The following is a 6,362-nucleotide window of genomic DNA, read 5'->3' as shown; positions in this document are numbered from 1 at the left end:
AGCCACACTCGGGCGTCACCTCCTGGAGCCTGTTGGCTTTGGAATGTGCCCACTGTGGGCACGGTGGGTGTGGGAGCTGCACACACAGGCTTTCTGGCATATCCCTGTCCTGTTGTGGGGTCCAGGGAGGGATTGGGGACCCAGCCTCCCCCTGGGCTGGCCAGCCCCCCTGCCCTGTCCCCCGCAGCAGCACAGGCTGTCACAGCCTGATAATTGCTGGGTTTCTCTGTTTTTAATCAGCACTACCAGCTGCTGTGCCCAATGCACCAGGGGCTGCTCCTGGCACATGCCCAGCAGCCCAGGGCCAGCTCCAGATCAGTCAGAGGTGCCAGCTGGATCCAGACCAGGGCTGGGAGTGAGGAATGTTTGGGGGGGCAGGGGGACACCGGCAGCTCCAGACAGGGAGGGGGGTGAGGGATGAGCTGAGGTACCCAGATGGGCTGCTTGGGGTCCTCCAGCCCAGCCAGTGCCAATGGCATTGCTCCACCTCTTGGAAGTGCAGATCCTGCAGCATGGATACCTCAGGAGAGGAGTCCAGCTCCCAGTTCAGCCAGTTCTGCACTGGTCTTGCAGGCAGAGGCAAAACGGGATGGGACCAGAGGCCAGTGAGTGCTGGCACATCAGCCAGGTAAGGAGCTCTGTGCAGGAGTGAAGGTGACAGGGTGACAGGGCCCTGGAGCACCAGCCATGCCAGTGCCTGTGTTTGATGGGATAAGAGGGAGGGAAGAGGACAGGAGAAATGATGCCTGTGAACCTCTGGGAAGGACCCAGGGAGATGGTCAGAGGGACAGAGTGGGCAGGAGGGAGATAGACTCTCTGCCTGTTGTTCCCTGCTATCTGGTCTCTGCTCAGCTCCCAACCTCCCATCCTCCAGTCCGTGCTGCTCCATCCTCTGCCAACACAGCTCCCTGAGCTCCTGAGGCCACGAGGATGTGCCTGTCCCATTAATCACCCCCTCCCATCGGTGTCTGCTCAGGAATTAAACTCATTTATCACTGTTCCCACCCGCCCCCTGCCCAGCCTGCCCGCCCCGCAGGGCCCGTGGCCGCCCCGCAGCCTCTGTGCCCCCCTGTCCTCTGTGCCCCCCTGTCCTCGGGCACCATGGGCCTTATTCTGCCTCCAGCTGTTTAAAGATGTCCTGGGACACGCACGGAGCTGTTTTCTGGCCCCCATCTCTACATCCCATCTCAGGTTGGTGCCCCCGGACCTGGCTGTGCTCAGAGGCAGCCCCTGAGCTCAGTGCACACCAGTCCTGCTGTGTCAGGGCTGAACGAGGCTGAGGTGACCCACTCTCTCCACCAACCCCCCTGGCAGACACCAACAAGCCTCTTCCATCCTCCTTTTCCCAGGCTGAGGTGGCCATTTGTCCTGAGCTGTCCTGCAGCCCGTTCCTGTCCCTTCCCTGTCCCAGACCCCTCATTCCCTGCGGTGCCTTGGCTGGAGCGTCGCTGGCAGAGCAGAAGGTTCATTCCCAGCCTCCTCCATCCCCCCGTGCTGCTGCCTCAACACTCTCCCTCAAACCTGCTCTGCTTCCAGCCCGGCCCCTGGGAATGCTCCCGGCAGCCGGAGAGAGCCGCTCGTTAATGAGCCTCCCGTCCCTCCCGAGCAGCCCCGGCAATAACACACAGTCCTGCCTTTTAAGTACCTACGAGTAATCACTCAGGCTCCAATAAAACGGGAAGGAACAAGCCCCTGGTCGTGTTGTTAGCAATCATTTTCCTGGCTGTTAACCTGCTCCTGTACTCTCATTTTTCCCAGAGAAGCCCCGATGTGGTGGGGAGGGACGGGAGCCAAGTGCAGCCCCAATCCTGTTGCCAGCTGCCTGTAGCCACTCATCCAGCAGCTCCTGTTCCTCCCTGCCCACCCTCTGTGCACCCACAGGGGTCTGTGCAAGAGAGAAGTCCCACAGGAGGTGCTGAGCCCAGTGCTATGGAAAAGGAAGGAAAATGGGAATGACCGTGATGGGGGTTTTGTGTTAATCCTCGAAATCCCGTTTGGGCCTCGGGAGAGCAGTTGCTGCCCTGATACCCCTCCTAGCACAGGGAAATAGTCCTGTCTGCACTGCCAGCCTTGCTGGCTCTTCCCAGGGGATGGCTGTTTTCCCAGGGGATGGCTGTTTTCCTCTCCGTGCCTGTAAATCCCGACGTGCCTGAAGCCTCTCCCTGACGGAGTGAGCGCCTGAGCCCCGATAAAGCCCCAAGGCTCTCCAGCTTAGCGTGGCAAATGTAATGTTCTTAGTCAGCCTCATCGCAGCAAATCTCCACATTTCTCAGGGATAAACACTCACCTCTCCTCCCTGCCTCCTTTGGGCCTGAATTCCTGCTGCAGCGCCGGGCTGGGACTGCAGGAGGGTTGCTGAGGCCACTGAGGAACTCTGCTCCACTGTACCCCCTCTCCCGGGGGGGGTCCCCACCCAGCGCTGTTTGCAAACAGATCTTTCCTTAAAGGAAGGGGGTTTGCAGGGAAAGGAGCTGGGGAACCCTCCCTGAGCCCTCCAGCGAGGTGGGTGCTGGCCAGCACAGTGCAGGGAGCTGGGGAGTGGTTCTGCATCAATCCACCTGCACTGGGTGCTCCCTTTGGAGCTTCAGGTGCAAAGGGAGCCAAAATCCCCTCCCTGGCCCACAGCACGGCCTCTCCTGAGCGGTTCTGGTGCAGAAACCAAGCAGGGCTCAAACACCATGCACAGACTGGGCTGTGCAAAGGCAGGACCAGGCTGAGCTCAGAGCTGTCCCAGTCTTGGGAACAGCTGGAGCTGGGCTGCAAAACCTGGCCTGTTGGGGCAAGGGGATGGTCAGGGCTGCCTCAGCCACCCAGGGAGGTTCGAGGGACCTGCCAGGCTGGTGCAGCCCTGACAGGACCTGGTGGTGATTTCCCTCCTGTGCTGTTGCTGGGGTGGTGAGTCAGAGCTGTGGCCACGGATTCACCTGCCCCAGGCTCTGCAGCAGCCTGGAGGTGCCACTGTCCACTCCTGGCCGAGCTGGTGATGCCCACAGGTCCCCAGCCCAGCTTGGTCCATGGGGGTGGACAAGTGGAAGAGATGGTGGTGGAAGGAGAGAGATTGGGGAGCTGTTGGGAGGAGGAGAGAGACAGGCAGGGATTGTTTCTAAAACACTGGGGGGGGGGGGTGAGGGTGTAGATCACCAGAATTGGCGGGGGACAGGCCATAAAGCAAAAATAAAAAGGTATTATAATTTATGATGCACAGTAAAAATATCCTGGGAACTGGGTTATGAAGAGGAATTCATTCTCTCGCCAACTCTGCGTATCTTTAAAGATGATAAACGATGTTATGATTCTTCCTTGTATCTGAGAGCTGGAAAATTCACTCTGCCTTGGAGCTCTGTCACGTCCCCTCCGTGCTGCTGCTGCCCCAGAAGACAAGGGGTGCTGAGCCCTGACCTGGCAGGTGACCCTGTGGGGAGGGTGAGGGACCCCCTGTCCTGGGCTTGGGGGGCCACAGCAGAGTTGGCACTGAGCTGTGTGTGTGTTACAGGCTGCAGCCAGGACCTCTGCCTGCACTTCTGGGGTGCTGTTTGTCCCCTCATCCCCAGGCACAGACCCTCCTGCCCATTGGGAGTTGCTGCTGTTGTCTGTCATGGTGCAGGGGGGTCTGAGTGTCCCCAGAGGCCATGGCAGAGCTGCTCCGAGGATCCCCTGGATGGCCATCCTGTGCAGGGGGAGTGAGGGGGAGGAATTCCCTCTGTCACGTAGATCCGTGGGGGCTTTGACCCCAGACCCTGAGCCAGGGCAGAGCAGAGGGCAAGGACAGTGGGGCTGGAGCTGCTGGGGCTGGCCTGGCTGCAGCAGGAGGGTTTGGCCTCTACCCAGCTGTGTAAATGTGGATTAGTTGTTCACAAGGTGCATTTGAAGAGTTAGGAGAGGAGAAAGAAGCCAGAACTTCCTTTAAACCTCTCCCTCCCCCTCCCTGCACGGAGCCAGCCCGTTGGCTCCTGCTTTGATAAGAGCCCTCGATGCCTCCTCGCCTCCAGGCACCGAATAAAAGGTTTAATTACCCACTGCCAGGCTCGGCAGCCCTGCTGACAGCCAGGAGGTGCCTCCTGCCCACACCTCGGGAAGGAAAAACTTCCTGCAGCAGGAGCCATTCCCGTTCCAAGTGCAGAGCATCTCCTCCTCCGCTGGGGGCTCCGGGGCTGGTGGGCAGAGCCCTGCTCACCCCTCTGCTCCTCCAGACCAGGGAGGGGACCTCCTGAAGGTTCTGGATCTTCCTAAAGGACGTGGCTGCAGGACAGTGGCCCGTGCCAGCTCCTGACATGACTGGAATGTCTCTGCAGGGATCCCACCATGGGTGGCTCTTTCTGGGGCGTTCCAAGGCACCATCCTACAAAGCTGGGCCAAGTCCACCAGCACAGAGGCCCTTGGCACAGCGATGGCCACTGGAGCACTTGCAGGCTGGCCATGCAGCAAAGCCTCTGGCTCACGGTGGCATCCCCAGGGGTGGATTTTTGGCAGGAGGAGGGGGGTGAGGTGGAGCCTGCACCCCCACAGCTGCCTCACCCCAACCTCAGCTCAGGGAATGGCAGGTGTCCTGTGCCTGGCAATGGGAACACTCAGGGCACTCCTGTCTTTCACCAAAAATCTCTGGTAGGAAGGAGACAACGAGTCTCATTTTCCTCCCTCCAGCTGGGCTGCAAAGGTCAGGCACTGCTGGCCAGTCCCCCCCTTGGGCTGGAGGTCGGGCTGTGTCACACCTGGAATTTTCCAGCCTTTCCAAGCTCATCAGCAGTGCAGCCAAATCCTGCACTGCTGCAGGCTGGGAACAGCTTCCTGGGGCTCCAGCTCCAACCCTGCTGTGGAACATGATCCCTGTCCCTCGGGGCAGGGGTGAGGGGCTTCACTTCAGGAAGCAAATCCTTGTGGGGACCAACAAGCCCCACTGCTTTCAGGTGCTCAGGCTCCCCTGGATCTCCTCCTCTGCTCATGCAGAACTTATTAAGCATAGAAGAGCCTCCAGAATTCCCCAGATGAGTCATTAACCGGGGCCTGGTAACAGGTGTTCCTTTAAAAGGGCCTCTGAAGGGAAACAAGGGGAGTGGGAGTGCTTGGCTCTAGTCATGCCCAGGCTCACTGTCACAGCGGGATGGCAAACTGCTGCATCCCATAAAACCTCAGCATCCCATGGGAGCAGCTCTGGGCCCGGCTGCAGCGGGGCTGCCTTCCCAGCCACGGCTCCACCCACCCTGCTTGTCATTTCTTAATCTAGTTTTGGAATATTTTATTACTCCCGGCTCTCATCTGCTCCTTCCTCCCTCCTCCCCTCTCACTCAATTCAATTACGGGCTGCAACCCGCCCGGGGCTGCTCCACCTTCTGCTCCGCCTCTCCTCTCTCAGCGTGTGCTGCTGGGCAGAGGAGGGGCTGCCTGGGACCCTCCAGGCCACAGGGACACTTTTCCCTCAGGCATTTAAACCCACGAGGGTCCCACTGCTGTCCCTGCACCTCCTGCAGCCCGAGTCCTGTCCCAGCAGGCACCGTCACCCACCCCTGGGCTTCCCTGGGCTGCCCGAGCATGGAGGTGAGTTCAGCCCCCTCGGGGTGAGTTCAGCCCCACTGGAGAAGCAGCTTGGGCCACCTGAAAGCAGAATTAATGTTTTCTAAAGCTGTGTCAGTGAATCTACTCCTTTCTCTGCAGCTCTCCTGTTAAAAAGTCTTTATTTCCCAGCGAGTGATGGATGTGACAGCTGGAATGTCCCCCCTGCCTTCCCTGCCTCGAGGTTCTCCTGTGCCTTTGTCCCTCTGACACAACGAGGGGGCTGCAGCCACTTTTCTGCAGAGGAAAAACTGATCATTCAGGGGAGTTCTCTGCGTTTTTATTAACTTGAATTTTTACTGTAGACATGAGAGGAGGAAAGGCAGGAGGATGTTTGGCAGAGAGTGCACACCCCTGCCCACCTCCCGACAGCCTCTCAGCCACAGGGGTTGGAGAATTTGATTTCATTTTGCTGCCACCCATAAAATACACGTTGAAGGGGAACTGTGGGGTGGAGGGAGGGAGGGGACAGAGGAGTCGGTCGCTGGGAGGCAGCTGAGGCAGAGGGTGGGGAGCAGCCTGAAAGGGGAGTGAGCAATAAACAGGGGTGGGGGATATTTGGCAAGATAAATGGCCCTCAGAAAATCTGCTTCTCGCAAACTTTGTGGGGATAAAAATGATTTAAGGAGACGCTGTCAAGATAAAAATCATATCTATTCAAGAACAGCTCCTTACAAGTGTTATTAATAGTGCTGGAGATGGTTATGCTGGGAAGGGCTTTAAAACCCTGCCTTTGCTTTGGGCTGTCAGCGCTGCCCAGTGTGGTTCCTGCAGGGTGAGGGGCTGCACAGGGGGCAGGTGGGACTGACAGAGAG

This window comes from Pipra filicauda, unplaced genomic scaffold, assembly GCF_003945595.2.
Source record: "Pipra filicauda isolate LSUMZ 115617 unplaced genomic scaffold, ASM394559v2 scaffold329_size807674_pilon, whole genome shotgun sequence".
NCBI lineage: Eukaryota > Metazoa > Chordata > Aves > Passeriformes > Pipridae > Pipra > Pipra filicauda.
Note: the sequence above shows the minus strand (reverse complement) of the source record.